Source organism: Mustela erminea, chromosome 1 (assembly GCF_009829155.1).
Source record: "Mustela erminea isolate mMusErm1 chromosome 1, mMusErm1.Pri, whole genome shotgun sequence".
NCBI lineage: Eukaryota > Metazoa > Chordata > Mammalia > Carnivora > Mustelidae > Mustela > Mustela erminea.
Window position 1 is genome coordinate 210929760 of NC_045614.1, and position 22187 is coordinate 210951946.

General features: G+C 42.1%; 1 long non-coding RNA gene across 1 annotated transcript in view; it reads right to left on the reverse strand.

Annotated features, from left to right (window-relative positions):
• Positions 1 to 21914, reverse strand: part of LOC116597162 — a 60960-nt gene extending 39046 nt beyond the window's left edge. Inside the window, exon 1 of the long non-coding RNA XR_004288474.1 lies at positions 21801 to 21914. This is a non-coding gene — a long non-coding RNA (uncharacterized LOC116597162). The remainder of the gene's footprint in view (positions 1 to 21800) is intronic.
• Positions 21915 to 22187: the final 273 nt, after the last annotated feature.

Consider the following 22187-nt stretch of genomic DNA (forward strand, 5'->3'; position numbering starts at 1 on the left):
CGAAAGCTGTGGGAAGGTGATCAAAGGATGGAAATTTGCATGCAAAGCAATAGATATTCAAACCCACGCCACCCCCCTCCATGTAACAGAGAAGATAAAAGCTGTTTCCTTTCAAAGCTTCAGGTTAAAGATGGAAGAATCAGCCAACATGTAATCGTATAGTGGGGCACTCAGAAAGGCTGGAGAGGAGAGAAGGCAATGATATCCAAATATCAATCTGCACTTAAGGGAAAAAAAAAAATTAACCCCTGTAAAATGACATTGAAAAAGCCAGGAAATTATTCTAAGATTCTCAAAGGAGGGGGTGGTTTTGACTCCATCCCAAGGAACAATTTGACAATGGAGACATTTTGGGTTGTCACAGCAGGGAGCAGGATGGGTGCTGCTGCTGTGTAAAGGGTTAAAGGGTACCAGAGATGTTGCCAACTATCCCACAGTGTGCAAGACTGTCTCCACGACAATGAAGATCCAGCCCCAAAGGTCAAGAGTGCCACGGTTGAGAGTTCTGGGTCTAAAGATTCCATGCTGGTCCTGTTTTTACAGTGTGTCTAGGCAGCATGTTTCACTAGTTCATTATGAGCATTCCCAGGGAACTCCTACCCCCAACCTCAAAGTGAAGCCCCAGGGCTTTTCCTTATTCAGTTTAGTGCTGGTAACTGCTTGGCCCAGTCTGTTAATTACAAGAGCCGTTCCACCAAAGAAGACCCATCCAACAGAATAATCCCTGTCCAGGGCTAATTGATTCCCCCAAGAAGCTCATATCTGCTGTCTTTGCGGTCAAGGAGAGCCGATTTATGAGGCAGTTAAAGCCTATCTGTATCCTTCTTTGTAAATAAATTGTTTAGAGTTCTCAGATTTCTATCTCAAGAGTTACAAAGTTTATCAGGCCCTGCTGCAGTGTTGTTCCAAATAGGATCCTGCAATTATCACTCAATTGCCGCCTTGGAAATGAGACAGTCAGGCGCCACTGACATGGCCCCAGGACAGCATTCTGCTCAGAGATACCTATCAGGGAGAGTCTTCAACTTGATGCTTCCAACAGGGCATGGAACATTCTTCTTAATAAACTTCTGTGTGTCCTGGGAGGGTTGATGAGATGTCAGCGGCAGACCACAGATGGGCCCCACCTTGCTGTCCTGAGCAGGTCCTTGGAGACCCTGCAGGGCACCAGAGGTTGACATGCTACCATTTGCTCAGACTGGGACACTTGGCCCAAGGGAGATTTTATTAAAAAAAAAAATTTACTTGGTCTTTTAATGACTTGGTCTATTTAAGTGTGGTTGGGAAACATAGCTATATTTCAAATTACCAACAATATTCCTAAAAATGCTTGGCCATACGAGGCTGGTGGTTCTCTATCTTTTTTTCCTATTCTCATTATCAGTCACATTGAGAATGTGTGGGCTACACTAAATTTCCACATCTGATTTGTTTGTCACTAATAGTATCCACAATGAGAAAGACATTTAACAGCTTGAAAATGTTGCTTCAGTTATTTTTTGTAAGTTTATATTTTTATGGTTCTTTGGATTAGGAAGAAAATTAGAATAATCTGCTGAAGAAAACTAAAATAATCTTCTGATTAATCACTTAGTATTTGCATGCACTTTTCTGGCCTTTACTATGAATGCATTTATTTATAAATTTGATTTATACAACATACATTCTAAACTTGCTATTGTAAATTATACTGAAAACAAATTTTCATATGGTTTCATAACTTTTTATGACATCTTTTTCCAAACATGTAATATTCCATTGTAAGTATATAGGCTATCAAATTTATTGAAACTTTTTTTTTAAACTCTTGAGGCTACTTTTAGTGTATCTCTGTTAGCAAATGCTGTAGAACTCAAGATGGATTAAAGACCCAAATGTGAGACAAGAAACCTTAAAAATCCTAGAAGAGAACACAGACAGTAATTTCTCTGACGTGAGCTGTAGCAACATTTTGCTAGATATGTTTCCTGAGGCAAGGGAAACAAAAGCAAAAATAAACTATTGGGACTACCTGAAAATAAAAAGCTACTACACACTGAAGAAAACAATTGACAAAACTAAAAGAACCTACTGAATGGGAGAAGATATTTTCAAAGGACCTATCTGATAAAGGAGTAGTATCCAAAATATATAAAGAACTTATACAACTCAACACCAAAAAACAAACCAATTAAAAATGGGCAGAAGACATGAACAGACATTTCTCCAAAGAAGACATACAGATGACCAACAGACACATGAAAAGATGCTCAACATCACTCATCATCAGGGAGGTATCACCTCACACCTGTCAGAATGGCTAAAATCAAAAACACAAAAAAAGAAAACACTACAGAGTACATATGCAGCTAATGTTCAAATTTTGGGGGATGCCTTCATATTATGAAATGTTAGGACTTTTGCCTTTTTGTCAAAACACACCAGCACACTGATAAACAATCATTTCTCAAGTGTAAAATATCTCTGTAGATTAAATGATGCAAATAACAGATTTTTTTTTTGCAACATAGATTTTGTTATTTAGCTTACAGCAATGTGTTCCTACATGCTACTTCAAGAACTTGCACATAGTAACCTTCCCTCTCACCAAACAAAGGCACCTCCCAGAGGAGCCCCATCCTTCTATAGGGTCTCTTTATGTCTTGTATTAGCTCCAGTTTCCTGCGTGTACCAGGATTCCGATAGGGTGTGCCCATCCTAGTCACTGGAGGGACCACATAAAATACTGTTCCTGGCGTTTTTTAATCAGTTCAGTGAATTTCTTCCTCTTGGAGTCTTTTGTACCCTGAGATGCTCCAGGTTGCTTATTGTTTGTATGTATCCACGTTCAATCCCTCCCCCAAACCTATAAACTGATACTGGCTTTCCAACAGGGAGTCTCTGCCTGGAGCCTGCCCCTTCTATCCTGCATGCCTTGCCACTTTGTTCAGGCAAACAGCTCTTGAAGGTTTGCCCCAAGAGGAACCAAGTCAAACCAAACTCCCAGGATACTGTACCCCAGCCTGTTTGTTTTGAAAATTAGGGAAAGTACAATTGCCACTTTAATTTCTAGATATTCCTCACATTCCATTCAAATATGAGTTTTAGCAATACTACAACTAGGTGGCCACAGTTTTCCAACTGATCACAAAGACTCTCTGACCATTTCTGGATGATGGTCATAATACGCTGTGTTAAATTGTTCTTCTGTTTTTGTGTTAATTGTGTGCCACAGTAAAATATAGTTAGCTGTCTATTAAATATACCTGGATATCACCAGTGACCGTGGCAGCACGAGCCAAAATAATTTTAGATTTTAAATCTTATTGGGTATAATTGATAACATGATTGTCTGTCTTACCATTTGCAACCACATCCTCTGAAAAGCTGTGATTTGTCAGGGCATATATTTGTTTTCCTGGTGTATGGGTCACATAGAAGGAGAAATAACTCTTCAGTGAGCTTATTCACTGGCTTCAGAAGTGGCAGAAAACTTCACAGGTGTTTGTATCCAGGTCTCTGTATCAATATTGGGCACCCCCAGAACACCTCAGCCTCTCCCCCCAAGAAACCAGAAGCACCATACAGGTAAAGAATCAGCCAGTGCTACATGTGATTGTTGGCAGGCATATGATTGCATTGATCATTACATATTGATTATGTTATCCTTTAGGCCATCTTCCCTGGAAGGGAGAGGGGTCAACAGTTAAGAAGAGCCCAATCAGAGTAGTCAATTTTGATCTCTGTGTTAATCTCTGTCGGTTTTGTTTTTTTAACCTATAAAAAACATATCTGTAAGATAAGGGAATCAAAGTCATGGGGATCCTGGTTTAGCAATGACACCTGAATTATCATCACTGGCAGATTGATTGAGCATCCTGTTAACATGATTTTAAGTGCTCAGGGTTGGTGGGTCAAAAATCTCCAGACATAACTCTTATCTTTGAGGCTGTCATTGCTGAGAGATTGAGCACACTACATAAGCAGATAACCAATAATCAATGTGTAATTGGTCATTATGAAATAAAAAGCAAGGACACCCCACACAGATGTGTATGTTTTGGGGGAAGGGGGCTTCAGAGCTGAAGCAGAAGTGAAGATGAACTGGCTACAAATCTAAATTCAAAAGGAAAGAAAACACAGAACTACCCCAAATTTTTCATCTCCTTCTTTTGTACAAAGTCTGTCTCCCTCACTCCGCAGAGTATCACAGCAGTTAGTACCTTACTATACACAGTAGCAATTTTGACAGATTTAAAGTTCAACATGTTTCATTCAGTCAATATTCTTTGTTATAAAGTGAAGGGTTGCAAAAGAATCACGCAAGGGGTCTGGGAATTGCAGGAAACCAGGTCCTGGATATTAATGTAATTGTTTCCTCAATGCATAAGTACCTTTTAGAGAAAGAATATTAGAGAAAAAGAGCTTCTTAAATATTTTTCCAATCCTTCCCTTACTTTAAGGAAAATCTAAATTGGGAGCCAGTCCTTAGAAGAAGATAAGCCTTTTTCTATGAAAATATAGATATTTGATCTTCAGTGGTGTTATGGTTTGAACTGTGTCCCCCCACAATTGTTGGAGTCTGACCTCCCAATAACTCAGAAAATCACTATATTTGGAGATGGAGCTTTTTTTTTTTAATCTTTTTTTGGAGATAGGGATTTTAAAGAAGATGGGGTTAAGAGAAATAAGGTCATAGGGTGGACTCTGATTCAGTATAGCTGATGTTCAAAGAAAAGATGAGGACACAGGCACCCACAGAGGGATGACCCCGTGAAGACATAGTCAGAAGGCAGCCATCTACATACCAGGGTTGGAGGAGTACGTACATACATACTACATATCAGAAGGAATCAGCCCTGATAACACCTTGATCTTGGATGTCTAGCTTCCAACATCGTGGGACAATTAATTTCTGTTGTTTGAGTTCCCCAGTCTGTGGTACTTTGCTATGGCAGTGAACAAATACAAGTAGTGTTTCAAAAAGAAATACTGGGAGATCCCCAGTTCAAAGACTTTCAGTCTAAAGAGAAAAAAATATCACAAACCCAGAAGTTTGGATCCAAAGAAGGGTGTCTATAATATTGGTGCAAGGAAGGGACATGACCTTCATTTCTGGGCAATTGCACTAATGCTTACATTAAGGAGAAGGGTCCTGTGTTCTAAAAGCTGAAGGCAGACAAGGGAAAGGTTCTCAAGAAGGCAGTAAAGAACAAAGAGTCTAGGTCCAAGGGTACAATTTGCTCAATGCATCCCATCCCGGACATAGAGTCCCAAGACACAGATTCTGAATTCTAAGGCTGGGACTCCGGGTGTACGAGATGTGATAGAGAAAATGGGACCTTTGAGAGCAGAGCCTGGGTTGCTGAGTCAGGAGGCTGAGGGATAGCAGGTTTGTCCAGGTGTCACCAAACATCAAACAAAGGGCCTTTCCACCCCACAAACCAAAACTACCAAATAGTCATCAGTCCTGAAAACAAAAGAAATGAAGCTGTCTGTGACAAGCTAAGAGGTGCAATGAAATTTTAAGTGCTTGGAACTGGAATGGAGACAAGATTCTCCATGATCTCCTTGGTGGGGTCTGTGTTGTTCCTCTTAGACTTGTCGATAAACTGTGTGCCCTGAAATATATATATCTATATATAGATAGAGAGAGAGAGAGAGAGAGTGTGTGTGTGTGTGTGTGTGTGTGTGAGAGAGAGAGTCCAGAGGATATTTTTTTTTCATGTTTTCTTTTTTTTTCCTTCAATTTATTTATTTTCAGAAAAACAGTATTCATTATTTTTTCACCGCACCCAGTGCTCCATGCAATCCGTGCCCTCTATAATACCCACCACCTGATACCACAACCTCCCACACTCCCGCCACTTCAAACCCCCCAGATTGTTTATTCAAGTTTTCTTATCCAACTTTATTTGGTCCTTGTTTCATTGCTCTATCCTAGATATTTTGTGATTAACTAAAATATAAATAAGGGTTAACATTTTGACTATTGATTTATGACTGTATATTTCCTAATGTTTTTCTTTTTTATCATTTTTAAAATTTATTTATTATTAATTTATTTTCAGAAAAACAGTATTCATTATTTTTTCACCACACCCAGTGCTCCATGCAATCCGTGCCCTCTATAATACCCACCACCTGGTACCCCAACCTCCCACCCCCCTGCCACTTCAAACCCCTCAGATTGTTTTTCAGAGTCCATAGTCTCTCGTGATTCACCTCCCCTTCCAATTTACCCCAACTCCCTTCTCTTCTCTAACACCCCTTGTCCTCCATGATATTTGTTCTGCTCCACAAATAAGTGAAACCATATGGTAATTGAATCTCTCTGCTTGACTTATTTCACTCAGCATAATCTCTTCCAGTCCCGTCCATGTTGCTACAAAAGTTGGGTATTCATCCTTTCTGATGGAGGCATAATACTCCATAGTGTACATCCAGAGGATATTTTTCAAAAGTTTCTTTTAAAATGTCATTGCTAACCATAAGAGACTCTTAACTGTAGGAAACAATCTGAGGGTTGCTGGAGGGGAAGGAGGTGGGGGGATGGGATACCTGAGTGATGGGCATTAAGGAGGGCACACAATGTAATGAGTGCTGGGTGTTATATACAACTGATGAATTAAACCTCAGAAAATAATAATACACTATATACTAATTAATTGAATTTTTAAAATAAAGCTAAAAATAAAATGACATTGCTGGAACTGGGAAAATAATTCTAAGAAATAGAGGTAGGGGGTGTCCTGGTCTTCAGAGACAGCTTCTCCTTTCTTGTACTTGGGCAGAGGTGGCAGAGAACTAGGTCTTCCAGCAGCATTGGTATGGTGACATCATCACCCAAAAGCCCACTCATAGCACTCTGGGATGTGTGGAAACATGGGAGACCAAAAAGCCTCCAAGAACACGGATCTAGTGAGTATTACATGCACTAGAGGAGGAGAAGCCCTGGTGTTTCTATAGAACCTTCCCCAGTCCTACCTCTCCCACCTGGTATCTAGTAGCAGAAAACAGCATGCCACGATGGTTCTTCAAAGCAGCATTTGTTCAGCAAGGAAAGTGTCACTAACCTACTGTGATGGGAAAGGCATCTTTTTCAGTGGACACTGCGCAGAGGACAGGGGAGGTGGTGCTCATGGGAAGCGGACTTTGGGAACATAATATTCTTTCCTAAAGTCAAAACATCCTACCCTTGTTTTTTTAAAAGGATCATACAAATGCTGCCAAGGGCTCCAAGGAAAACAGCTCTCTTACCTTTTACAATTTAACAACTACTCATTTCTGCGGGTTGGGGAGATTACAATCCCAGCACCTTCTCCACATTTCACTTGATAACAGGTTTGGTGTGATGAAAGAAAAACCCAGTTTTCTCTCTTTTGAGCCACAAACCTTCAGGCAGGCATGGCAGGCGGGAGTCACGGGAGTCACGGGAGTCCCCATCCCTACTTGCTGCAAGCCCCCAAATCTTTTTTTTTTTTTTTATGCTAACACTGGACCAAAAGCATGAGCTTTCACATTTGCTCCAAAATGTTCATTCCTTACAGCTTTGCAACTTCCCTCTCTGTGAATGCTGATGTCCAAAATGGCACTTTCTTTTGAGCACTTCGACACAGAGGAGCGATTAAGAGGATAGGAGACTACCCCATTAAAAGAGGAGAAAAGAAATATGTGTGTGTGTATATATATATATATATATATATATCGATATATATATATATATATCGATATATATATAGATATATATATCGAGAGAGAGAGAGAGATTGAGAGAAGAGAGAGAGAAGGAGGGAAGCAGAGAGCCGTCTGGAGCCTGTGTTCACGCTCTAATTTGAGGCAGGGGCAGAGATGGCGCCTGCCGCTCTGGCTCTCTGGTTCGGGTTGAGCGCCTCCTGTCAGGATGTGAAGGCTGCCCTCCCCCTGGAGGGCAGCGAGCTCTGCTTAGGACTCAGCAGTCATCTCATCCTCCCACTTGGGCTCATTTACCGAGAGCATCTCGAAAAATCAGTCATGGGGAAAGGGGAAATGCAGAATGACAACCCCAACATGCAGAAAGTTCTCGGCTGCCTCTGACTTGTCAATGTCACAAACAAAGGGAAAAAAGCCTCTTTTTCCTGTGGGTTAAAAGTAAGTGCCACTCAGCGGGGAGGTGGGCTGCAGGCCTGCACTGCAGAGCAAGGCTGTCCCTTAGGTGCAGGGGGTGTAGGTTAGATGGGTCTCCAGGGGTCCTGTGCTTCCAGCAAAGGCCAGACCACAACAATCAGTGGGTTAGTTATTTACCATAACCATATACAAAACCACAAGCATCAGAGTTCCCTCCAATACATCTGAGACGTTGTATATCTCTTTATTAAAGGCTGTCAGGGTTTCTACTGCAGAGCTGCCTTTGAATCCCAGCTAAACCAGGCAGCTTGACTGAAGAACCAAACCAGCCTTGTACACGAAACACCCAGAAACTAACCCCAGAGGCAGGAGACAGCATTTTCCTCTCCTGGCCACCTCCCCTTTCAGTCTTACTTAGAATTGATTTTTTAACTACACTTGAGTATTTGAGCTTAAAGTGATAGATGACTGTGAAATAGTTTAATCATTCATAAATGGACTATTCGTGGTGTGTGACTTATTTGGTCTCCTTCACGTTAATGAACACTGCCCACATCATGGTGATCCATCACTATTAAGCACAGCCTCGGAAGAACATAGAGATCATGTCACCCTTTCTAGGCCTTTGGGCTAAGACTATGCTTCATCACTGTTCTTAATGGTTTGCTAATTTTTCCTTTGCCTTGTTCCCAACATTCTGTTTTGTTTTTTGTGTTTTTTTTTCCAAAGCAATTATATATTCTATCACATGGATGTCATTCCAAGTTCTAAAACCCATTGGCCAAGACAGCAACTCAATGCATGGAGTTTCAGACAGATATTTGCTACAAGACAAGTCAGATAGAGAATTTAGCAATGACCATCTGGTCATGATAGGTATGAATGGAGGCAACCTCCTCCCTACTCTAAATAACTGTCCAACTTGAGATCTGACCATGGGCCAACCACCTTGCCCAGGTTTGTTCAGGATTTTCCCGGAGACTACCTGAAGTGGACAGACTCTGTTCTGTAAGCATCTGTCCTGCTGGGCCTCTGCGCTCCCCTCTGAGGGGCAGGATGGGGGGAGCTCTGTAGAACCCAGCTCGTACAGAACACATATACAACCTCATTATAGACAGTGTGACCTCTGAATGTCCTTTGATCCTCCCTGCCAAAGACCATGATTCCTTTCCATCAGGAAAGCAGACTGCACATGCTACAAACACTTTTCCATTCACCTCTTTGACATCTCTCAGACAAAAGCAGAAAAATTAAAAGAAAGACAGGAGAGAAGAGAAGGAATGAGAGGCCTATAAAAAGACCTATTTTAAGATCTCTGTGGCAGGGAAACCCATTGCCCAATTTCTAATTCTATCTAAAAATACATTTTGTGAACTTCCCCTGCTTGGTGACTTGCTTCCATAGGTCCGTGATGGGGAGCTCCTGAGACACAGGCTCAGTGCACCTGTTATCTTTATATGGACCCCTTGACCTTTGCCAAGGAGAAATGAAGTTCACTTTTTCTCCCTTAATACACACCAAATCAGGTTAAAGTAAGGAGCAGTCAGGCAGCCAAGGAGGTGTTCATAAATGCGTAACAACCAGTTCTCAGGTAGTGGAACTGACTGGTAGGTTCTGTGGAGTTCTGTGGTGTAATACTCCCCACCTTAGCCATTCTGGCTACCAAAGGGATGTTACTGGACCAAGCTGTGCAGAGATGTGCCACAGTGTTCTCGGGTGGGTCTGGGGGGTTCACCTTACCCTGAAGCAAGTGGTTTCAGCACAGCCCTGGGGGAAGTAGGGAGAAGACTGGCTAGAGTTGTCATTCCCAGTCCTGTTTGCCTATGAACATCACCTGGGAGCTGTCAAAACTCCTGATGCTCGGGCCATACCCCAGACCAATGAGGTTAGCCTCCCTGGGGATGGGACCCAGGTACTCATACAGGTGAGATGACCTGAGGCAATTCCACGTGCAGCCACTGATGAGAATCACTGGGCTGCCCAGGGCCTGCTTGGTACTCCCTCTTGGTGAGTTCCCCCAAATACTTTCAAGAGACATTCTATTTCTCTTTAATAAACCCTGTTGGGGCTTGAAGTTTGGAAACTGCAAAACCATGAGTGTGGTGGTAATAACTTTTTTGAGAGTCTGATGTTGCAGGGTGTTGCTTGCCATGTTTGAACGACCATGGGAAAAGAAATAACAACCCAGGAGAAACAGAGCGATGACCTCAACACACAGGAAGTTCTCTGAAGCTTATGAAACCTTCCTTTCCCTTAGAATTGGTTTAATTATCACTTCCTGGAGGAGTCCTTCCTGACCTCCTAAACTCCTGACCCAGTCCACGTCCCCTGCTATACCAGGCCCACACCCTGGCAGCACCCACTTCTAATTCTACATGACTCATATGGTCTGTCTTCTGGATCACATTGTCTCCCTTCTCACATTCCATGAGGACAGGGTCACATCTGTGCTTACTCACAGTACCTGGCATATATGAAGTCCTTGATAAGTATCTGTTTGGTGTATAAATACATGAAGGGTTGCTTTCTAGTAAGTTCTGTTTCACTATTTGCATTTTGTAGCCTATTGAGGACAAGATTTTCGTATTGATTAGAATTTTATAAATAAGTAACGCTGCATATTTATTTAAATATTGACTATCAACGGAAATGAAAATGCAGAAGACAATGCCAAAGACATTTTCAGGTTAAAAAAAAAAAAACCAGTGGGAGGGACAACTGCATAGAAGAATCAAGACTGTCGAAGTTCACAGCAGGCTGGAAGGACAGAAGAAAGGTCTTTTACTGGATTTCAACCTGTCACTGGCCACGTGGCTTATCCAGTTCTGAAGTCCCAAAGGTGAGTCAGCAGGGTCTCCAAATTAAAAGATTTCACAGCTAGAAGTATCAAACACAGGCATGACCTCATGGGTCACATCCAATGTGAAGCAACAAGATCTCTTCATCAGTGCCTCTTCCCAGGATAGGACCTGATGATGATGAAGCTACCAGATTTCAGACAACCATGATGACTTCCAACTCAGTTCTTGCCATGGACCAAAATATTTTTCATGGTTATGGGTTTTTTAGGAACTTTTAAATATGATTTGTTGAAAGACTATATCATACCAGAAGATTCAGAAGATTATCTGGGCTTTTTTCTCTGTAGATGATGACTTCACAAAGAATAGCACCATATATATGCATTCAAAGCATCTAACAAACACCTTAGTGAACACATTTTCCTCCCACAACTACCTGTACAAGTCTTGGGAGTCTTTACCTACCCTAAAGGGCCTGGCCAGCCCTCCCACTAGACAGTCACTAACATGTCATCTACTCACTTCCTGGCAGACTTCTCCAAAATTGATGCCAATTACCCATTTAGACACATCTTCGTCCATATCACTGTCAGCCACCAATAATTGTAACCAACTGTCATCTTGATTTATGAAAATATAAAACCAAAAAATGACAAACTTCAAAACACATTATGGACCTTTAATCTCTAATATAAGCAATAATATAACACCTGCCTAAAAATGCCATCTTTGTTTGATTTAATGAATATCGTCTAGAGTGGACAGGAGGAGTTTCCAAAGGTGTGCTTTGAATGATGTCATGAAAGTCACTGTGGCTTCAATTTGGGGAACCCACTTCCCCACAAAATAAATAAATAAATAAATAATAAAATGAAGCCCCTTTATGAAGGATCTTGCATATTTCATCCTGATCAGGCTCCAGGGTGAAGGAATTTTGTTCACGTTCTTTTCCTGTTAAAAGAAATTCCTCACGGGCTTGGACATGGCTAATTTCCTTTCCTGTGTGCCACAATTTGGATAAAACAGGTAAATGCAACATTGAGAAAAACTGATACCAGAAATAGAATCAGAATAGGAAATTCTTTAATCAGTTTATTTAAAGCATTAAAAATTTGTTCCAGTTTTCAATACATGGTCTTCCTCGATAAAATTCGAGGTTGTGCCATTAGATTGGCAAGAGGGAGATTATGTTTGGCAAATGGTTTAGGAGTGGAAGACAGTGTCTCTAAAACTCTCTAAAACTCTCTGATAACACTAGAATGTATAAGGAAAACCAAACCAAAAACCATGCCACAGAACTATCTTAGGATTCTTCTTGTTTAAAAAATGTAGATAACAGTGGCTTCATTATTCAGATCCACATCTATTCTATTCCAACGCCATCCAATTAGATTTCCCTCCTGACAGCAGTTGGTTCTATGTAATGAATTTGTTAAATTCTGTCAACACTCACAAGACAAGACTTGCAAAATCTCGCTGAGAACTCCCATTACACCTCGTCCGTTCTCAAGCAGAAAAGAGGACGTCGGCGGAAAGGAGAAGACAAAAACCCTCCTCCTTAGAAAAAGAAGTAGGTGTTTGAAGAGTCAGAAAGATTAATAGTTCCTTCTCTTTTGTGGATCAGCTCACACCCTTGGGGCCTCATTTTCAAACTGGCTAAAAAGGAAAGGATGAAAGAGCTCACAAATGTGCAGCGCAATTAGTCTGGATACACTACAGCAAGACATTAAAGGTCAATAATTATTGTCGGAGGAGAGTCCCTTGTTAGATATCAAAGCATGGAGGCTACATGCATGGCCTGGGGTTTGGTCATCACTTCCACGGGCTCAGGGTGCAGGGGAGAGGATGCATCAGTACCTTAGCTGGTTGTTTCCTGCTGGTATCCTTTAATGCGTCATGGCAAATGAACTTCTTTTCGTTTTTAGTGGAGGGATTGCTTCTGGCACAAGATGTGGATCGAAGCCACTGATACTTCTTGGTGAGTTCTAAATTTGAATTCTGAACTGAAGACTGAAACTTTGAACTTGACCCAGTGAGTTTGTTCCTTGCCCTTCTCTGGTGATCTCCTATGGCTGTTCTTCCCCGCCCAGGATGTTAGCCTCTAGGCATCACCGTACCTCTATCAGGTGTGCCTGCATCTCAGCCTCTATCTGGACTCTGCTTCCCAGACTCTTAGCAGGGCAAGAAGTGGTTCTTCAGTGGTTGGAGGTGGGAACAAGAACATTGTTTTCTTTTTACGGCTAAAGCACAGTTATACATATAGTACATAAACCCATACACAATTTATCTGTGGTATTAACATCTCATGGAGACATGCTATGTCTTGAATGTTTGTGTCCTCCCAAAAGTCATATGTTGAAATCCTGCCCCTCAAAGGTGGTAGTATGAGGAGGGGGGACTTTGGGTGGTGATGAGGTCATGAGGGTGGAGGCTTCATGAATGGGATTAGTGCCTTATAAAACAGACCCCAGAGGGCTCCCTGGCCCTCCCACCATGTGAGAACAGAAACAGAAGACAGCCATCTATGAACTAGGAATAAGTCCCTCACCGGCCGTGCTGGCATCTTGATCTTGGACTTCCCCCTCCAGAACTACAAGAAATAAATGTCTGCTGTCTATAAACCACCCATTCTGTGGTCGTTTGTTACAGCAACCAGATGGACTAAGACTGGGGCTGAGATAGTTCAACGAAAATGTGTAAAAAGCTTCCTCAGAGGTACAATTAAAAAAAAAAAAAAGTGTGAGACATAAGCCTGGACTAAAAGCTCATTGAGAAAGAGAAGCTTGCCTTTTCTTTCATATTAAAAAAATATATATATGAGGTAATTTCACAAACTGAAATTTGAAAAGAAAGGAAAAGAGGGCACCCCTCAACATAACCACTCTAGAATCGCTTTCCATTCTTAAGAATCTGCACACATTTTACATGGTTATGAGCACTGAATGCACAATCTGCCTGTCTTTTTACTTTCTTTTTTTTTTTAAGACTTTTTATTTATTTGACAGACAGAGATCAGAATTAAGAAGAGAGGCATGCAGAAGGTAGCGGGGTGTGGGGAGCAGACTGCCCACTGAGCAGAGAGCCAAATGCGGGGCTTGATCCCAGGACCCTGGAATCATGACCTGAGCTGAAGGCAGAGGCTTAACCCACTGAGCCACCCAGGCGCCCATCTTTTTACTTTCTGATGTGTTTGTTTATCTTTCTCTTCTCAGCATTCTCATGTCATAACACAGTCTCCAGAATTCCTGCATAAGAACCCTCCATCCAGGCAAGGAGTAATTCTGCTTTCTCCCCTGAATCTACCTGAGGTCAAGCAAATTCCAAGTACAGCAGAGAGGACTCTGAAGACAGCAAGATTCTCAGATGTGTGTGTTTGTAGATCTTTTACAAGGGTAAACAGACAGTCAGTCGGTGCAAAGGCCTGAGCCCTTCTTGGACCGTCTCTGGCTGCTGACCATCACCAGCCCCCCACAAGGGGCACAGAAGAGCAAGGCCAGGCCTCCTGGCCTGGGGGACTCTGGGGTGGGGACAGCGGCCCCAGGAGTCTCCCCCCATGTGGCCTGGCCATGAGGCCTTCTCTCCTATAATTTCTGACACGAGATGTGAGGGACCAGCTCTCAGGATCAGGTTGTACAATTTATAAACCTTCTGACTCTTCACTTGTATTTCTTTTTGTTTTTCGTTTAATTGAGTTTTGCCCAGCAAACCCTTTCGACCTTCTGTGGGTCTGTTCCACATGAACGTCAATCCTGTCTTACTAAACGCATCACACTTGGTTATAATTACATAATAATTAATAATCCCTCCATGTTTGAAATAAGGATGCTCAGTACTTTTGAAAACACATAGTCTTGCAAACAGCACATACCCATTTGGGACATAGATAGTACAAGGCCTGAGGCAGGGCTGGAGAGAGAATGTTTACCAAGCCCCTTCACTCCCATTTCGAGGAGCTTACCTGGGAATCATTTCACCATCCTCATCTTCTTATTGCTCAATGCTTTTGTCTTTTCCAATTTTACACTAATTATAACATTGCAATAAACACAGGTGGACATGTAGAATTTTGCTATTTCCCTCGACGAAATTCCTCGGTGTTCTATGACTTGAGGAGACTATTTATGAGGCTGCTTACAGTCATTGTTGAATTTCTGGGTTATAGATGCACTTTGTGTCTTTCAGAGTACCTCATATATCTCTTGGTCATGGTTAATCACCCAAACAGGGTTTTCAAAGGGCAAGAGGATTTGTGAATGTGCTGAAGAAAGGCTTGCGAGAGTTGATGTCATCATTTTTATGTTTGTGTTGCCTAAGGTTGATCTTATAATACATAGTCATATCAGGAACCAGGGAGTGTTGTCTGAAGGGTACTCTTCCTTTTACCTGCTATCTGAGATAGACAAGGAGATGTTGGTTTCTGAGACAGTAATAGGAATTCTAAGAGTAGGGGATTGCTTCTTGTTTGAAAGATCTTCCAAAGACCCAAACCATTCTGGATTTAGACTGAAAGTTTAGATCCTTTCCAATCCTTCTGTGGCAGGTTGACAGGCTCAAGGTCAGTTTGGGAACCTCGGAAGCACTCCCATGTCAGTTCCAATTCTCAGCCAGCTCATGAATGAGCACCCACACTGGGGGGCTTTCCAAGCGAAACCAATCCAGCATCCACCAACAAGCCACTGTCCCAGAGCTACCTGGAAGCAGAGGCTAGAAAGGTGGGTGTCCCAGGGCTCAAGATTCTCTGGCGATATACAGAATGACTACATCAGGAATCCACACAGCATATTGTTGCTTTTATAGAAGACTTCATCAAACTACCTTCCTCTACAGATAATTACCTGAATATAGTACTAAAAGAGGTTTATTTTTATTTTTTTAAATAGCCTCAATTATATTTCTTCTTTTATTTTTTAGTTTTTAAAATTTTTTTAATTCCTCTTCAGTGTTCCATAATTCATTGTTTATGCACCACACTCAGTGCTCCACGCAATACATGCCCTCCATAATACCCACCACCAGGCTCACCCAATCCCCCTCCCCTCTTCCCTCCAAAACCCTCAGTTTGTTTCTCAGAGCCCAAAGTCTCTCATGGTTTGTCTCCCCTCTCCAATTTCCCCCAACTCCTTTCTCCTCTCCATCTCCCCATGTCCTCCATGTTATTCCTTATGCTCCACAAGTAAATGAAACCATATGATAATGGACTCTCTCTGCTTGACTTATTTCACTTAGCATAATCTCCTCCAGTCCTATCCATGTTGATACAAAAGTTGGGTATTCATCCTTGCTGATGCAGGTATAATACTCCTGTATATATGGATCATATCTTCTTCTTCTTCTTCTTCTTCTTTTTTTTTTTTAATAGATCATATCTTCTTCATCCATTCATCCATTGAAGGGTGTCTTGTTTCTTTCCACAGTTTGGCAACTGTGGCCATTGCTGCTATGAACCTTGGGGTACAGATGGCCCTTCCTTTCACTACATCAGTATCTTTGGGGTAAATGCCCAGTAGTGTGATTGCAGGGTCATAGGGTAGCTCTATTTTTAATTTCTTAAGGAATCTCCACACTGTTTTCCAAAGTGGGTGCACCAACTTGCATTCCCACCAGCAGTGGAAGAGGGTTCCTCTTTCTCCACATCCTCTCCAACACATGTTGCTTACTGTCTTGTTGATTTTGGCCATTGTAACTGATGTAAGGTGGTATCTCAATGTGGTTTTGACTTGAATCTCCCTGATGGCTAGTGATTATGAACATTTTTTTCATGTGCCTGTTAGCCATTTGTATGTCTTCTTTGGAGAAGTGTCTGTTCATGTCTTCTGCCCATTTTTTGACAAGATTATCTGTTTTTGTGTGTTGAGTATGATGTAGATCCCAAGTTATACCCTCTTTGCTTTATGCTATCATGCATTTGTGTGCTATTTATGAGAACCAAAACTTTTGCTCTCCCAAGGTTAGTGGCCAATGGGGATTGCATGGCCCTCTGCTGTTCTGTAAGCCACCACTGCATTTCCATCCAGGCATTAATTCCAGCAGAATGCTTCAGTCTTCAATGCTCAATGCTTAACTAATCTCAAGTTCTCTTAACTAAGTCAGATTTACTGCTTTCTCATCTGGACATCAGAGATGGAAAATCTCAAATCCCACCCTAGAGTCAAAGACATAACTTAACTTAACTTAAGGCATTCATGGTCATTCCAGTTTACAGCAGCCCAGTGGGAGACCTCACCACCTAGCAAACTTGGTGGACACCACTGAACTGTGCCCCTGGATGTCCATGGGAAGGAAGGACCATTTTATTTCAGTGTCACTTAACATTATCTTCTAAAAATGTTTCTAATCTGGGGTGCCTTGGTGGCTCAGTCAATTAAGCGTCTGCTTTCAGCTTAGGGCGTGATCCCCAGTTCCTAGAATTGAGACCCATGTGGGGCTCCCTGCTCAGCGGGGAATCTGCCTTTCCCTCTCCTTCCTCCCCTCCCCCTCCCCAGTCACTCTCTCAGGAGAGTGCTCTCTCTCAAATGAATAAATAAAATCTTTTTTAAAAAAATACTTATAATCTAATGTATCAAGTGTTAAAAGTTGAAATGTTAGATACTCAAAACTCTACAGAGAATTTATCATGACATTGTATTTAGTTCCGTTTTCATGAGGTCAACAGGATTCAGAAGGAAATGTAAGTAAGTGACAGAAATGTAAGTGTAAATGACAGAAAAAGTATAAAAAGAATCAAAATTGAAAGCAGGAATAGAAGGTGACAAGAGAAAGGATCTGAGTCCAGTGGCTCCACTCCCACCTGTCCAGGTGAGCACCAAAGGAGAGATGGCCTGGGACGTTCCAGCCTGGTCAAGGCGCATCTCAGAATTTTCCCTGGGGCGCAGAGCTGCATGAGCAAAAAGTCTTGCCACATGAATCCTTTGCTGGGGACATTTTCACACACTCTTCCCTCACTTTGAATAGAATCATATATCTTTCATTCCATCAGAATTAAGGTTTTCCTGGCCATTTCTCTCCACCCATGCTGCACCTGCCCAGGTGTGCCTTTCTCTATCCCACTTCCATCTTGTCCAGCTGTGTTCCAGCATGGTCCCTGCCCGTTACTCTGCAGATCTCATTCTCACTATGTCATGTCTCCAACCCTACATCTTCTCTCTAGTGGGTGTTTCTCTACTTCTCTTCTTGATGAGTGTCATCTCAGTAAAGGTCACCTTTCGCATGGTCACCCTGCTGTGTCTTTTCACTCCTTCTCCTGAGTTCCTTTCAAACACTCCTCATTTTCACATTGGAGAGTCAGGGTAGTGCAGTGGTTATTGATTCTATAATTTAATAACAGTATAACCTTGAGTAAATCACTATGCCTCCACTACTTCATCTGTAACATGAGGGTAAGATCAGTTCTTATCTCATTAGGTTGTTGTGGGAACTAAATGACAAAATCTGCATGAAATGCTCAGTGCAGCTCCTGGTGAGCAGAAATCACTGAGGTAGAATTGGGTATCATCCACAGGTAAGTCCTGAATCCCTGCCTTTCCTCACCCTTTCCCCTATTTCCAGGCTCCAGAACATTCTCTTGCACACTATTCATTTATACTGACTTTTACTCAGAAACCTTTTCCAGAAACTTCTCTTACCATTAAAATATGCCTGGTTTGTGATCCATTCTTGGGGAACCTACAGTATAGTTAACTTGTTAATGTGAAGAGAGCATCATGATCTGAGGTGCCATCAGATTAGGTTCATGTGAGCACCTCTGCTGTCACTATAGCTGAGCCATTCCCACTACACAGGGTGAGGGATGAGGGACAGTGCGGGTACTCTGCAGCACTTCACAAGCCATGCCTCTTTGGGGGTAAAAGTCCACCTGTGAGTCACCAGTGTCTGTGAGGATCTGTGCTGATGACACCAGTGCATTTGACTTGCCTCCCTAAAATGACTTTAAATTTAAGGGCAGGTAGCCTGGCTAAACCAAATGTTGTCACTTTTATGCAGATGATACAATAATTCACCACTGTCGTTGTCATTGTCGTCGTCATCATCATCATCATCACCTCAGTGTTTTGTTCTGTTCGGGCTGCTATAACAAAAGTGTCATGTGTCCGGTGACATAAACGACATTTGTTTCTCACAATTCTGGGGGCTGGCAAGTTCAAGATCAAGGTGCTGGCAGATTCAGTGTGTATGAATTTGGGGGGGACATACAAACTTTCAGCTTATGACATTCAGAGACAAAAGGTGCCCACATTTATCACAGCCAGATGATTCCCATGGAAATTCAAAGCATTTAAGTTGAAACACAGCATGTTTTCTGTGTGGAACACAGGAAAACGTACTGTAGCCTTCACAGTGCCCCAGAAAGCCTAATTTGTCAAGTTAATCTTGCTTATTTCTGGTGTTATGATGTCATGAAGTAAGAAACTCCAAAACCACTTGATGACGAGTAATAATTCTTTTCATTATTTGTAGGGACATTAACATTATTCAGTGTCCTATCTAGGTCTTTAACCTATGAAAGGACATTAATACCGGCCAGTTGGCCACTGCTTTCATGGCCTAGCCTTGGGTGTTTCATCAGTGAAAAATATCGACCTGTCAACAGGCATGATTTCTGAGCTTACTTGACTCAGAGGGATAGTTAGATCCCCCCAGTGAATCCTGAAATGACAGTTTGGTTGTGTTTAAGCCCCCAGAAGGAGCTTTGATTCATCACACCATGTTGTCACTGTGATGTTTCCATATTTACAGAGCAGCACCATGGGCCAACAACATTCTAATCTAGAGGTAGCAGCCCCAATTACAATCGGTTCATTCCCCACCTACGTGTCAGGGTCTCTGCCAGGTCCATTTAAAGAATGACTCAGGTAAACTGACTTATGGCTTTTAAAAAAGGAAAGGAACTAAAAGAGAAATTTACACTGAACCTTGGGCTGACACTGAAACAGACTGGTGTCTCCCTTAGGAAATAACACCTGCCCTGGGCCATTCTCTTAGGAAGAGATCCACCCGGAGATCAGAACACAGCAGCCAACCCTCCACAGCTCTCTAGGGTTGCTCATGTTCATCATAGCTGCAGGAGGAGAAATGCAGACAGGAAGAACACATTTGACTCAGACACCGCCCCAGATGCTGTGCCCTCAAGAGCATTAACTCACCTGAAGGCCCCCCAATTACATGAAATTATCTTCCCCATTAAATTCCAGCCACTGCCATTAAATATCATTAGGGCTAAATCGGTTCTCTGATCACATCCTGAAGGAGTAGATTTCCCAAATAAGCACCTCCCAATTAAGAGAGGACTCCTGTATCATAAAGCCTGCATGATACTCCCTCAATAGTCACTTCATTACCATAGCTGCAAAGTCTCCACCAGACGGAGCACAAAGTGTTTGCAATGCAATGGAATGAATTCAGCAAACAGGCAGAGACAGGGTTATGGGTCTAGGAAGTAAACTCTTCAACAGGCAACCTTCAACAGGAACGACCACAGGGTCGTTCCCACTGTTCCAAATCCTCTTTGCGGTAGATAACATTTAGTCCTGAGGCATCCTTCACCTGGCACTTTCTGATTCCGTGCCAAGCATAAACTCAGCTCCTGGACTGCTCACCAGCCTTGAGGCTCGACACACATCTTAAATTGTTCTCTTCAAGCTGGGTACTCCATGGGTTCCTTTGACTAATTTCTACACATAAACAGAGTTTGGACACGTCCCTGTATTTATAGCACTTAGCACAGTGTCTTGCATATGGGAAGCATTCGATACATTTTAGGAGTAATTAAATCATGAAGCTGAATCTGAGAGCTTAAACCTGCAGATTTAAGAAATGTAAGATTTAAGGCCCTTTCTGGAGCGGCGTTAACACCAAGATGATCCTTGAAGTGCCAAAAAGTAAAATGAACTTTTTGGCACACATGCAGAAGTGTTGTTATGAAATAGCTTATGATCATGAAGACTTAGACTTACACGAGTCTAATAATATCTCCCTAAACAGAATTACTTGTAAAAGCCTAATATAATACAACTGGGTTATAACTCCTGGATATCCCATGGGCAAATCATACTCCGGTTTCTCTAACAGCTCCCATTATTTTCCTTTCGAGCCTGTGTCTCCTCTGTACTCTGGTCTCTGTTGATTGAGTCATCATTTACCCCGAGTCCCAACACTAGAAACCTTAATTCCTATCATTTCTTCACCCGTTGCCTTCCTCATGCTTCCTACTTCCCCTTGTCTTCCATTCCATCTGGCCCCACAAATGAACACATTGATCAGTAGTTGCTTCCATGTCCATATCAAGAACTCCCTTCAAGTCCATCTGGTCTTTTTTTTTTTTTTTTTTTAATTTACTTATTTATTTATTTATTTATTTATTTGAGACAAAGGGAGAGTGAGTCAGAAGGAGGGGGAGAAAGAATCTGAAGCAGATTCCATGCTGAGTATAGAGCCCGACACAGGGATTCAATCTCAAGACCTTGAGAGCATGACCTGAACTGAAACCAAGAGACAGATGTTTATTAGACTGAGACACCCAGGTTCCTCTCCATCTGGTCTTTTCTATCCCCACCACCACTGCCTCAGTTTGGAATGAGATCATCTTTCATCCAGAGGATGCCCAACAATCCTGCTTGCCTCTGTCTTTCCCATAACCAAGGCATTCTTCCCTCTACAGCTAGGATAATCTTCATCAATTAAAACAAAGCTAAAACAGCCTGATTGCATTACTCCCCTGAGCTTTAAGAAAGAAAAAAAAAATCCGAAACCTGCAAAATAAAAATGCACACTCCTTAATGCATCATCGAACTCTTTACAATCCTACCCAGACAAGGTCTGAGGTGTCTAAATCCTGCCAAATGACATGGAAGCACATTCTCTCCACAAGGCACCCCAATCCCCCCAATCCTATCTTAGGAGGCTCTGTCTCCCCATCACCTGTGCAGTGAGCAGATGCCTTTCTCACATCTTCTTTTAATTCCAGCAGGAAACCGTTTGCAGAGATGTGTTATAACATGATGTGCCATTTCTCTTATTCATGCGTGTTTTAAATGGGACTTTTGTTGCTTTGTGTGGCTTTTTTCCTGATTGCTCATTCTTAAGCAATTGGAGAACTCTCCAGACCTGACCTTTGATGGCAGACAGGGTGTGCATGTTACTCTTGGCCCCATTCCTGCTTACTTGCCTACTTGTGTACTGGGCAAGTTCCCTTCGGATATGTAGCAAGAGCTCAGGATTGCTGTACACAGCTCCTGGCCCAACCCCCCATCCGTCAGGTTTTCTTGTCTTCTCTTTGTTTAAATTAGATGTATTAAGGTAGAATTT